This window comes from Lepidochelys kempii, chromosome 1 (assembly GCF_965140265.1).
Source record: "Lepidochelys kempii isolate rLepKem1 chromosome 1, rLepKem1.hap2, whole genome shotgun sequence".
In the NCBI taxonomy this organism is placed as follows: domain Eukaryota; kingdom Metazoa; phylum Chordata; order Testudines; family Cheloniidae; genus Lepidochelys; species Lepidochelys kempii.
The window spans coordinates 162,647,828-162,662,370 of NC_133256.1; positions in this window are offsets into that span (position 1 = coordinate 162,647,828).

Consider the following 14,543-nt stretch of genomic DNA (forward strand, 5'->3'; position numbering starts at 1 on the left):
CATAAATATAAAGGGAAGGGTAAACCCCTTTGAAATCCCTCCTGGCCAGGGGAAAGCTCCTCTCACCTGTAAAGGGTTAAGAAGCTAAAGGTAACCTCGCTGGCACCTGACCAAAATGACCAATGAGGAGACAAGATACTTTCAAAAGCTGGGAGGAGGGAGAGAAACAAAGGGTCTGTGTCTGTCTGTATGCTGGTCTTTACCGGGGATAGACCAGGAATGGAGTCTTAGAACTTTTAGTAAGTAATCAAGCTAGGTATGTGTTAGATTATGATTTCTTTAAATGGCTGAGAAAAGAATTGTGCTGAATAGAATAACTATTTCTGTCTGTGTATCTTTTTTGTAACTTAAGGTTTTGCCTAGAGGGGTTCTCTATGTTTTTGAATCTAATTACCCTGTAAGATATCTACCATCCTGATTTTACAGGGGGGATTTCTTTATTTCTATTTACTTCTATTTTTTATTAAAAGTCTTCTTGTAAAAAACTGAATGCTTTTTCATTGTTCTCAGATCCAAGGGTTTGGGTCTGTGGTCACCTATGCAAACTGGTGAGGCTTTTATTCCAACATTTCCCAGGAAAGGGGGGGTGCAAGTGTTGGGAGGATTGTTCATTGTTCTTAAGATCCAAGGGTCTGGGTCTGTAGTCACCTAGGCAAATTGGTGAGGCTTTTTACCAAACCTTGTCCAGGAAGTGGGGTGCAAGGTTTTGGGAAGTATTTTGGGGGGAAGGACGCGTCCAAACAGCTCTTCCCCAGTAACCAGTATTAGTTTGGTGGTGGTAGCGGCCAGTCCAAGGACAACGGGTGGAATATTTTGTACCTTGGGGAAGTTTTGACCTAAGCTGGTAAAGATAAGCTTAGGAGGTTTTTCATGCAGGTCCCCACATCTGTACCCTAGAGTTCAGAGTGGGGGAGGAACCTTGACAGTGGCGTATTGAGGACTGTATTGGAATTGTAAGCTATCGCTTTAAGAGGGGGGAGCTTTCAGACTAGGAAACTCTATAGTGAAGCGTATCTGCAGACAGACAGTGAATAGTAAGGTGGGGTGAATTGTGCCTCTCTGGTTTAGTGAACCGGCTACTTGGTGTCCCTCTGTTTTGGGGTTCTTGTGTGTTATCGTTCTGAATTCTAAGAAACATAGTAGTGTAAGGTTACAAACTGCCAGAAAGAGTATTTATGATTTTATCTAGCTTCTCCATGTTTAGGCTGTGAACATAACAAGATCTAGGACTGAGTAGTGAACCCTTTACTCGCATGTTCACTCCCACACTCGAGAGACCTTGCTGAAAGGGAAAGAAAAGAGTTCAGTTTCTCCCCTTTCTGCAGCTGTGCTCTCTGCATGCACTTTTATAGGTCAGTTGCAGACCACCTGGATCCCCTAACTAAGGACCTGATCCAAATCCACTAGAGGCAGTGGAAAAACTCCCATTGACTTAATGGGGTTTAGATCAGGCTCTAAGGAAAACGCTGTGAGTCAGGAAGGGGAGACAAGGGTGGGAAGAAGTGAAAAGGCGAGAAACTGCAGATTTCAGGGGAGCAGCTAGAGAAATGGAGAGTGCTGTCCAGAAAAAGGGAGACAACAGAAAGGGCAGAGGAGAGACCTAGCACAGATGCCAGGGGGCAATGGGGAGGAGGAGACAGAGGATGAGGGGAGACAGACCCAGTCTGTGAAATAACAAAGTGAGGGAGCAGGAACATCGCTTAAGACTTCAAAGACGTTAAACTTTAGACATTGTGCCCTTAGAAGCCTTTGTCTCCCATTGAAAAGCTCTTGAGCTACTTGACTTCAGCAGGAGCTGAATATGTGCATCAAAGGGCGAAACGTGTGGCACACATGGACTGAAGATGCTGGAATAATAAAGGCCTGATGAAGCAACGTGACCTACTTGTTCTTCATTCAAGCAGCAATTTGCACTGTGTGAATCTCTTGCCGGCGTGCTCTCATGTGGTTATTAACTTTATTAACTCTCCAGGGTGGACTGTACAGCTACAGTTTTCATTTAAAATGTCACCGTCCCTCCTCCTCCTCCTGCTCTCTGAAGTCAGTCTTTTATCCTACTGTGAACTCAGCTCACGGTTGCTACCCTAGCAAACCTCTGAGGTGACATCCACGCTACACGCTGCTTGTGGCAGTGTGTCACGTGTGTGTAGCTGCACACCCCAGGGAAAAGCACGCCGCGTCCACACTGCAGTGTGTAGCTGCATGTGTCAGTGAAAGGCTCTGACAGAGGGGAGGCAGCAGGTTAGGGCTCCAGTGGTGTGGAGCGGCTGGAGTCTTCCCCTGCTGAGTGAAGGCTCTGGCAGCAGGACATTACTTTGCTAAAAAATAGCAGTGTAGAGTAGAAGGCGCAGCTTGAGGGAGTCGAGAGCTGTGCCAGGTATGTACACCAGTATATATCTACACCCTTTTCTCTACTTGCCTAAGCTGTGTGTCATTTCTACACTGCCATTGATACCCCTGCTGGGGGGGGGCTACATGTGTGTGTACGGTACACGCCACTGAAGGAAGTGTGCCGTGTAGTCCTGCAGGCAGTCAGACAAGTGGTTAGTAATTGTACCACTAGAGGGCAGTCACTGTTAACACTGGGAGGGTACAGCAGTTTCCACAAGGTGCTTAATACAATGGATTTGTCATTTCACAATAACGTATACTACACTGTTACACGTTACACCATTATATACATTTCAGATTGGGGAGTTACTGAGATTAAAATGGTGATTGAGCTAAAACCTCAGTGTGTTTACATATATAGAGAGAAGCCCAGATATATGGAAACGATTGTGCAATTGGTTGACAAGAACTGGCAATCCCAAAGGATCCTAGGCAGCTACCTGGTGTTATGCCTGATTTTAGTCTTTCCTTCTCATCCCATCACTGCAGCAGTGTCTCCCCAAGAGAAATGATTGCACCAGCACAGCACCAAAACACTAGACTACCACTATTCCTTCCACCCCAAATGGAGGAAAGATGGTCTTGGGGTTAAGGCAGTGTCCTGGAACTCAGGAGACCTTGGCTCAATTTTCAGTTCTGCTGTAGTCTTTCAGGGTGAGCTTGGGCAAATCAACCCTCTCTCTGGGCCTCACTCTGGGCCCTCTCTCTGGGCCTCACTTCCCCATCTGTGACACAGGAACACTAATACCTCCCTCCCTCCCAGGAGTGTTCTGGGGCTGAGTACAGTAATGATGGTTATGTACCAAGCTGCTATAGTGATTGTGGTGTTGGGGGGGTGGGAGGGAGAGATGTAAATATCTAGTTAGACAAAGAATGACTCAAGGTTCTATGCATCTGCTTTGAAATGTCCAGATTCCTTGGACTCTCAGGGTGAAATCCTAGCACTGCTGTCTTAGCCCTTCATCTATTTGCAACAGATACATTGTGAGCCATGCTGTTTACTATGAAGGTGAATAAAAGCTGCCTGAGACTTTAAAAACAGAGGTCTTGCCGGCGCTGTGTGGATGTTAAAAAAATCCCATGTCACTAGCAGCGGTTTGCTGTCGTATCAGAATTTCCCCTCTCTCCACCCTGTGCGGCATGCAGCTGGCTGCTACCCATTCCACTAATGCTCTGAGTGCCAAGGTTATGAAGCATTTTGTGGTCATTCTGGATGAAAGGTTCTAGTAGAGACATCTCAAATATCATGCACTATACTATACTTTCAAAGGCTGATCACCGGCCACTGGTAGTTTAAGCATTGTGGCACTGACAAAGCAACAGTAACTGAAACGAAGCAAATATAAGTAATTGTCAGCCATTAAATCTAATGGTACATGGAAGTTCAACATCTCAAACAGGGCTGAGCTATTTGCTGGGAATCTGAATGCTGTTTGGTATGCTGGTAAATCAATAAAGTTGGGAGAAGTGTTTGCAAAGTTTGCTTGTCGTCTGTGAACTTAGCAGATATTTTCCTGGTTCACATGGAGCTGGCTTGCTGAGTTTAGGTTGAGAAGGTCACTATAAGAACTAGTAACTAGTGCCAGCACTGAATGGAAAACTGCAACTGTGAGTAAGAAAGATCTCTACTATACTGCACAGGTCCAGCTATGGTTCATGGGCCTCCAAACCAGACTAACTGTGACACAGAACTAACTACAGGAATGAATTAAATGTTTTAGTGGTTGCTTTAGTAAGAATAACCATGTGCTTCTTTTTTCTGATGGAACTAAGTAAAAGTTAACTGACCTTGTCTGTAAACCCATTTCAATCTAGTGTACTGAATAATGAGGGTTTCAGAGTAACAGCCGTGTTAGTCTGTATTAGCAAAAAGAAAAGGAGGACTTGTGGCACCTTAGAGACTAACCAATTTATTTGAGCATGAGCTTTCGTGAGCTACAGCTCACTTCATCGGATGCATACCGTGGAAAGTGTAGAAGATCTTTTTATATACACACAAAGCATGAAAAAATACCTCCTCCCACCCCACTCTCCTGCTGGTAATAGCTTATCTAAAGTGATCACTCTCCTTACAATGTGTATGATAATCAAGTTGGGCCAGCAGGAGAGTGGGGTGGGAGGAGGTATTTTTTCATGCTCTCTGTGTATATAAAAAGATCTTCTACACTTTCCACAGTATGCATCCGATGAAGTGAGCTGTAGCTCACGAAAGCTCATGCTCAAATAAATTGGTTAGTCTCTAAGGTGCCACAAGTCCTCCTTTTCTTTTTGTGAATAATGAGGGTTGAGATATTCAAAGCAGCACCAAGGGATTTAGCTAAACAGCTTCCACAGTGGCAAAGGGGATGTAGTCACGCAACTTCTCTTAAAATGAATGGAAAACATGTGGCTAACTCTCCCACGCTGCTTTGAACATCTCAACCACTGATCCTGTTCCCCTTCTCTACGCTTTTTTCTGATTTTGTTTTATTTCTGTACATGGGGAAGATACAAGTGGCCCATTGCGATGTAGTGCCATCTTGTGGCCTATCTGAACATTGCTATAAGTTTGGGCAACATAAAGCATCCAAAAGTCCCAGTAAGGATGGGTGCCCCACTGTGCCGGATGCTGTATGAACACAGAAAAGAGACAAACCCCAGCCTGAAGGCCTGACAATCTAGAGAAACACAGAGATGAAGGATAGGGGGATGAGGATACAGCAAACACACACATCAACACAGTACAGAACTGGCACAATTTTGTTACTCTTTTTTTAAATTGGATATGAAAGCACAGAGGAAGGGACTAGGACACAGAAAGAAGGGGAAGGGAAAAGTGGTCACATCTTAACTCTGCCTAGCCATGGTCAGCAGGCCAGGTATTGTAGGCATCATGACAGGTGAGGCTTAAGAAGGGATGAGGAAGGTAGTGGCTGTTTGGATTTTATCAGGGAGTTTCCCCATGCACATTGGGCAGCACGGGAGAAAACCCAGAGGGAGCATCTGACTGGTTAATGCTGGCAGGGTCAATATCATGACAGGTGACTAGGTCAGCTTAGGATATCGGGGGGGGGAGGTTAAATTGTGTTGTGGTAAAAGACACAAAGGTTGTAGCTGATGTGGAGATGAAGGGGGAGCGGGTGAAGGGACTCAAAGAGGGCATTGGCGTGGTCACAGTGACAGCCCAAGAGAATGCTTTTGGCAGCAGAAGTCTGATTAGAGTTGAGGCCAGCAAGGTTCCGTAGTCTAGTCCAAAAAAGAGGTGGTTTCAGCCGTGAAGATGTGAAGTGATGAGGGCTTGGAGGAGAGTTTTGGAGGAGAGAGGAAAGGCCAGATTTTAGAGATGATGTGTAACAAAGTCATGAACATGAATACTTGGTCCAGTGAAAGGGCCAAGTAAAGATTACACCCAGGTCATTGGCCTGAGTGACTGGGAGCATGGTGTCACTGTACACAGATTTCAGAGTAACAGCTGTGTTAGTCTGTATTCGCAAAAAGAAAAGGAGTACTTGTGGCACCTTAGAGAGCAACCAATTTATTTGAGCATAAGCTTTCGTGAGCTACAGCTCACTTCATCGGATGCATCATTATAATTCCAGGTTTAAGGCAAATAGGATAAATTCTCTGGCAAGATTATGTAGGTCTGTTGCCGCAGCTATGCATCAGATGCCATGGCTCAGCATGGTACAGGCCTCCTAAAGTACTCTGTAAGCAGCACAATTCCCATTTCACTGGCAAGATTCAGAACATTACTGCCCAGTAGTTGCCTCCAACTCGTTCGGATCCCAACACCTGGAGGTCAGGGGTATCGGCATTGTGTGACCCTTGGTTTGCATGGCTGCAGGTTTCTAAGGACTGGTTTGACTCTGTGACAATGTGCCTGGAGCAGGCTCCCATCGAGTCTGATGTCGTGACCCTGAGATTTGTAATTTTCTCTGGTGGACCCAGCACCAGCACAACGGGCACAGAGTAAAGGGCAAAAGCAATCCAGGTGACAATCAGGACATTTCTCTAACTTAGTGGCATTCTGCTTGGTAAATGTTTGCACTCATTCAAGCTCAGGCATACTTTCACCTCACCAGAATCAACAGGAAATGACAAATAAATCTGTTCACTGGCTTCTTTGCCGTGGTAAAGCCCATCTCTATAAATGGCCCCACCAAGAGGAACCAGGCAATTTTAAAATCAATTAGAGATGAGCACTGGCTGATGAAGGTCTGACCCAAATCCATATATCATGCAAAAATCCAACAGAATTTGGTTCGATAAAAGATACTACCTCCCCCATCTTGTCCCTCAAAAATACAGGGGGGGTTCAGCTCTGGGGTTCTGATTCAAACCCATCTCTAAGAAGTAAAGGACAAATCAGAGAGAAACTCAGTTAACAGTGGGTGTTTCCGAAGAGCAGACACAGTGCTGGCACAAATGCATTCAAAGTCCATGTGGTGCTGACCCAGAAATTCCAGTCCACCCATCAGATGATGTAATATTCAAATAGTCCAAGTGATTTTATTTACATATATATAAAGCAGCGTAAAAATCCGTGAGAGAGACTCTTGGGCTAGGATTTGCCTTGGAACCAAAGGGGATTAGATGCCCAGTGAGATCTGGCCATCTAAATCTCTTAGGCACCTTTGAAAAAGCCGAGGCTTGGGGCCCAGTTCTGCTCTCATAACGGTGTATGGCCAGAATAACACACCTGATCAGAGGAATTACTTCTGATGTACACTGGGGTAACAAAAGGCAGAATTTCCCTCTTCTGTTTCAAGGGTATTCTGGCAAAATGGCAACAGTGAGAAAATAAAAACACCAGTAGGACCATTTAAGGTTCCCACAGTCCAACCCGTGACATGAAAGAATGGCTCACAGAGGCATGCGCCATCATCAGCCTCGGCCATTTCACCTGTGTGCTCCTTAAAATACTATTATTTTAATATGTACTCATCACACAAAGCGGGAGTTTGTATATTTCTGTGACAGTGGCACATCCTCTAAACTGGACATGCTCTATATGAACTTTGGAAAGTGGTGGTCACTTGCAGTGTATTCTCCCATTGCAGAACCTAGCTTGGTAATAATTGCTGACTCAGTGTCTCATCCATCACTTTCTTTTCTGACTCAGTGTCTCATCCATCACTTTCTTTTCTTTTTTATAAAGCTAAAGTAGTGCTAGCAGAAGGCATTGGCTCGACAGTGCTAGGCATACAGATTTCTATTCTGACCCCAAACAGGCACAGCACTGGCAGTGATGGCTTCCCTCACTCTGCCCCTTACTGTGTCTCTTCCATAACATCTGCCTGGAGGGGGTAAATCAGCTGCCGTACCTATTCAGTTCTTGGTCCCTCTGCTGAGACTGCCAAGCAGGGTTTCAGTGCTGGTGTTTTGACATGGACAGCTGCCCTCTAGAAGCTAGACTGAGACCACCATCCTACAGGCCCTGATCAGCCTTCCCAGAATAATGACTTTTGGTCCGCGCCGATTCAATATCTATGTAAGAACTGGCACCCTCATAGAGAGACTCCATAGCTCATCATTATCAATCCCCTGAGCAACGCACCAGTACCATAACTTTAATGGTATGTGGATATTTACTAGAACTAACAAATGCCATTGCTATAATGGAGGGAGAAAGGATTTCAGAAAAATATGCTGGCTTACAAAGGCTGGTTCTGTTAGCAGGTTCGGTCTCCTGGCCAGCAATGCTGTGAAATAATATGAACCAATATAGGAATTCTAGAGCCTCTTAGAAATATTAAACACTAAATGAGACAGCATGCATAGGACCTTAACAACCTGAGAAGACACAGGAAAGTTGCAGAATGCAAAAGTGAATAGCTGTCTTGTATGCATAAATGCAAAGGACTCTGTGAAACACAGCTGGAACCAAAGAAGAAGCAAGACAAGTCCCAGGGCACAGTGGTGTAGAAGGAGGTCAGTTATGAGCAAGACAGTTGTTAAGAAGATGATCAGGGATTAGGATCTTTGGAAAATGTCAGAAATAGTCAAGCCCCTGAGGATATACTGAACTCTAATCATAGAATCCTAGAACTGGAAGGGACCTCAAGAGGTCATCTAGTCCAGTCCCCTGCACTCATAGCAGAACTAAGTATTATTTAGATCATTCCTGACAGGTGTTTGTCTAACCTGCTCTTAAAAATCTCCAATGACAGAGAGTCCACAACCTCCCTAGGCAATTTATTCCAGTGTTTAACCATTCTGAGAGTTAGGAAGTTTTTCCTAATGTCCAACCTAAACCTCCTTTGCTGCAATTTAAGCCCATTGCATCTTGTCCTATCCTCAGAGGTTAAGAAGAACAATTTTTCTCTCTTCTCCTTGTAACAACCTTTTACATACTTGAAAACTGTTATCATGTCCCCTCTCAGTCTTCTCTTTTCCAGACTAAACAAACCAAATTTTTTCAATCTTCTCTCATAAGTCATGTTTTCTAGACCTTCAATCATTTTTGTTGCTCTTCTCTGGAATTTCTCCAATTTCTCCACATCTTTCCTGAAATGTGGCGCCCAGAACTGGACACAATACTCCAGTTGAGGCCTAATGAGCGTGGCATAGAGCAGAAGAATTACTTCTCATGTCTTGCTAATGTAGTGGGCGTGAGGAAGACGATCCACACGCAGCCAATTTATGTCTTTCAGATGTCCTGTCTATACACATCGCATCTGTTGACATAGGAAACCAATGCCAGACTGCCACTGAGTTCATAGTTATCGCCATCTTGACCACATTCAGGAGAAAGAAATTATCTTGGCAGCTGCTTGGGAGAAAAGTGATTTGATGCCAGATGTAACAGCTGTTACCATCTTGCTATTATAACATATGAAAAGATACTGGAGAATAATTAAGTGACAGGAAACACTTTACTTAACTTGTTGCCAAGATCTATACAGCCAGGCCAGATCTTGCAGGCTTGCCTACCTGATTTCAACTGCAGACAATGCTCATAATGATTCCCCTCATACAACACTATGTGTAACTTTTGTTCCTACTCCAAAGTTCCCACTATCATTATGCCACTGGCATAAATTACTGACGTCCTTCAACCTAAATCCTGATACTGAGTTGGGGAGGAAGGAGCTGGCTACAGCAAAGTAAGATTTGAGGAGAAGTGGATCTCTTCTGTGACTCTGTACCCAGTTAAAGGCAAGGTTATTTGTAAGTAAAAATATTAGTTCATGTCTCATTTAATCTTGCATAGCTCTATTAAGAAGTGAACTGCTCTATAGCTGCAAGTAATGAGATTGGTTTGCTCAAATGACTGGTCATAGGATCCATCTTTACTCTTAGCTGCAGCTTGAATCAGCTCCATGGTGCTACTGCATTAATGATGTGACCTTCTGCTGGATAGTTGGTGGGCCGCATGAAACGAGTTGGTAATCTCTAGGTCCACTGCTGTGTGCACATGAAAATTGGCACTAACGGCACTATTGTTAGCAGTCTCAACAGGGAGGCCAAGATTTGACCAGAAATAGAAACTGAACTGCCCTCTCAGCTCAAAAATGGGTTTCTTGATTTCAGAGCTTAAGCACATTAGTCATCACTTCCTCTGCATACACAGAGGTCTTCAGAGCTATCAGTGGGGAAGCACTAAAATGGGTTTAACTTAAACCTGTTTCTGAGGTGACATTTATTATCCAAGTCCCAAATACATTAGGTCTCAGCTGTACATTTTTAACTATATTTGTGTCTCTGGATTTTATACAAATATTGTTGCACTCCACCTCACACACTCAGTGCTTTTATGTCATTTACGTCATTTTATGTCATTTTCCAATATCCAAATGACAACAGCTCATACACTCACCCATTCCATCTGCTCTAACGCATATGTGTACCTGGTAGCTGGCACGATAATCAAAACCATGGAAAGGCCTCCATAGCAGGCATAACAATAAAGAAATGCCAGCATAACAAAATGCCTCTTTGCAAAGTCCCGGGTAGAGGAAGAAATTGCAACCTCAATTATAGCAAGAGGTAAGCTGTAAGCAACCAGCTCAGATCTCAAAGCTGGGCAGGTCTGGTCACAAGAGTTCGGGAGGACACTGAATAGGCTCCTCCCTAAATGGCTGATGCCACTAGAGTTCTGGCTACTTTAAAGCTCCAATCTGTAATCCCTAGGGAGAGTTCTGGTGACACTGCTGTCCTTTTATTGGCTCCTCACTCTGAACTCTAGGGTACAGATGTGGGGACCCACATGAAAAAACCCCTAACCAGCTTAGGTTAAAAACTTTCCCAAGGCATAAATTTCGCCTTGTCTTTGAACAGTATGCTGCTACCACCAAGTGACTTAGACAAAGAACAGGGAAAGGACCACTTGGAGTTCCTATTTCCCCAAAATATCCCCCCAAGCCTTACACCCCCTTTCCTGGGGAGGCTTGAGAATAAACAAGATGAGCACAAACCAGCCTTGGATTTTTAAGACCCAAAAAACCAAATCAGATTCTTAAAAACAGAACTTTATTAGAAGAACAAAAAAGATAAGAGAACAACTCTCTAAGATCAGAATGGAAGATAATCTTACAGGCAGTCAGATTCAAAACATAGAGAATCCCTCTAGGCAAAACCTTAAGTTACAAAAAGACACAAAAACAGGAATACACATTTCCTCCAGCACAGCGAATTTCACAAGCCAAAACAAAGAAAACCTAATGCATTCTCTAGCTAGATTACTTACTAACTTTACAGGAGTTGGTGGGCTTGCATCCTTGATCTGTTCCCGGCAAAGGTATCACACAGACGGACAAAAGCCTTTTCCCCTCCTCCAGATTTGAAAGTATCTTGTCCCCTCATTGGTCATTTTGGGTCAGGTGCCAGCCAGGTTACCTGAGCTTCTTAACCCTTTACAGGTAAAAGGACTTTGCCTCTGGCCAGGAGTGATTTTATAGCACTGTATACAGAAAGGTGGTTACCCTTCCCTTTATATTTATGACAGGGCTGAATCCCTGAGTGGTTTATCAGGCGCAGAGAGATTTCAGCTTGTAACAGCTTTTCTGAAGCTGGCCAGGAATCAATAGCTCCAATCTTGCACACGCTTACACATGTGCTCAACATTCAGCCAGTGAGCAGTCCTACTGACTTCAGTGAGATTACTCACAGGCTAAAAGATGAGTGAGTGCATGTTTGCATAATCAGGGCCTTTAAAAAGAAGTCATTTAATACATTTGTTTTAAAACAAGGGCATTTTTCCAACTCTTCATAGGAGAGAGTATATTTTTCTTGCAGAAAAATACAAAGCCACAATGTAAATAGATGGATATTTAGGAAATTATATTTCTGTCTAAGGTACTTACAGGGCCCCAATCCCTGTCGTATCTGAACTCCTCAATGTTTCATGTATTTAGCCTCCCAACACCACTGCGAGGTAGGGAAATGTTATCAGCCCCAAGGGGAATTCAGACACTAAACAGCTTTCCTAACATCACACAAGGGGTCTGCAGCAGAGCAGGGTCTTGAAGCCAGGACTCCAGATGCCTTAACTAGCAGGCTAACTAGTGGACCATCCCTTTCCATGCTTTATTGACATTCATATTCTGAAACATCAGTAATCTGCAATATCCATGCATCGATGAAGTGCTCCTACACCGTGAAATCCTGTTTGTAAATGCAGTGTTCTTTTCCCAGTAAATAAAAGCTAGGTTGCCCCCCCACCACCACCACCATGGTGTTTTCTAGCTGCTTCCTTAACCACTCAAAAGTGCTGGATAGTCTGTGCATGATCAGTACTCACACCAGCTACTTCAAGACACAGCTGCTTAATGGATGATATGAGCCAGTTTCATACAGCAAGCACTGTTTTTTTGGAGATCAATAACAAATTAAAGAGGCTTACAGTAAAACTAAGTAAACTTCGCAACCATTTGCAAAATGTTTCCACAGGGTACTTAAACTCTCTCTGAAATCTGGGGCCTTGTCTACATGGGGAGCGAATACACAGCAAGTTCCCATGTAAAGCTACAGCGCACTAGCTGCCATGAACTAACTGGTCATGTGAACCTACTAACACACACTAAAAGTGCCACAGTCCACAATGACTTATTGCTGTTTCAAACAGGACCAAACCATTAGGTAGGCATCATTAAAGTCTTTTAGGTTGCCTGTTTTCTTTCAGAAAGGCTTATTTATTTCTTTTAGTAACAACAGTGCTTCTCTTTCTAGGAGTGTTTATATAACATGGAGTGTACAAAGAGGAAGAAAGGTCTTGTGGGTAAGGCCCTGTACTGGAGAGATGGGTTCCAGTCTCAACTGTACCATAAACTCCTTGCATATCCTTGGGGAATGCTCTTAACTTCCATGCCTCAATTTACACATCTGTACAATGGGGATAATAATATTTCCCTATGTCATAGGGGAGTTCTGAGGGTAAATGTCTCAGTCTGTGAAGTGCTCAGATTTGACAGTGATGCGTGGCACTTGTGGGGAAGATTATCTAGTTGTCAGGGTCTTAAGTCCTTCAACATGGGGGGGGGGGCGGGATTGGCAGGGGAGCCCAGGCCCTCCCGCTCCACTAGGCTCTGGGCCAGGGCTCTGAGGTTTGACACCCAGGAGTGCCATAAGGCTGCCTTCCCTGGGACATGTCCTACTACCCCATTATTGTCCACAGTTTGTAGTCTGTGGCAAGGAGACATGAAGGGGGTCAGCTCACCCCTGGGCACCTCCTCATGGCCGTGCTTGGCTCTCTTGGGGTGGTGGCTACCTCCTCCTGTGACTCGGCCCTCCAGCCAGGTCAGTTCCAGGTCTCTCCCCTATCTGGATAGTCCACAAACAATACATAGGGAATTAGCACAAACAAACGAGTTCACATGAGAGTAAGAGGAGATTGCCTTCCTCTCAGGGTGTATCTGTAGCAGGTCCTCCCTTCCCTCAGGGAAGGACCTATGATCAGTTGTTGGTGGGAGATACCCTGCCTTTCCTCAGAAGCTGCAAGTTGCAGGTCTGCTCTGGTCCCTGGCCTGCCCAGGAGTCAGCTGTTCTGCTCCTTTTTAACTCCTCCTCCAGCCTGTGCATCTCTTGCAGGGGCAGTGGGGTGGGGCTTACTGGACCCAGAGCAGTTCCTTAACCCCTTGTTGCCCAGTGATGGAGTTTGTACACCCCATCACAGAGTGCAATAGCAAAGTAAATAAACAAACATGCATCAGTGTGTAGACATTATATAGTATGAAGCTTGAATTCCATTCAGCCAGTGGGAAGAAACCCTCTTGTTGTCATAAGGAAATCTGTGATACCAAGGTGATTGAATGCCTGTAATACATAACAATGGAAAGCGCTCAGCTGTCAGAAGACTCAAGCTGAGCAAAGTTTTTGGCTTGATAGGTGGAATGATATTAACACCCCAAATATTTAGTGACGTGGTCTCACTTCTGATAAATCTGCCCAGGCTGCCTTCATCCTCATGCATCTATCTCATACTTTTATTTAGTCCTGGTGATTTGGCTTACTCGGGAGGCTTTGCTGTTTATTCTGTTTCTTGGCTGTTTGCTATGCCGACCGCTGGCGTCACTGGGATGTTTGAAATCTTTGCTCTTTAACTGGCATCCTTATTAAGATGCAGAAAGGAGACAATGTAAGACCTGGGGCTAGTTCCTGCACTGCTGATAGCTGACCCCTTACTCCATTCCAAAGTTTGCATACATGTTTGGGAGATTCTCCTGTTCAAGCAGCGATAACACAAAGTTAATGTGTTTGCTTAAGAACAGAAAAGAGCTCTGACGTTGGAAACTCTATTACCAGAATGGCACAAAGCAAATCACCAAAAATAGAAAGAGACATGTCGCCAAATGTCAAAACGCAGGTTAGTAAAGTGGAATTTGATTGGGAATTTGTTCTCTAGGTAATGAGGGGAAGCAGAGGTTTAAAAGTGCATAGCTGGGATGGTTCGTTCAACCAGACAGAAAACGTGGACGAAGGAGTCTTGACAAGCTTTGTAGAAAAGTGCTCACAGTAGAGACGTAGGACTCAAAAAGGTCCTATTTGGCTACAATGGAAACTGGTGTGTTAATTCACATTCTTATAGCTGCTGTTGTTTCTACAGCTTTTCAGGCATCTGCTTCTCCAGGGGTGCCTGAAAAACTGCAACTGCAAGAAGGTAAGCAATGCTGCAGTGCCATCTCACACTGTGCCACAATGCAAGCCAGTGTCTCCGTGCAATCCTGGCACTATAC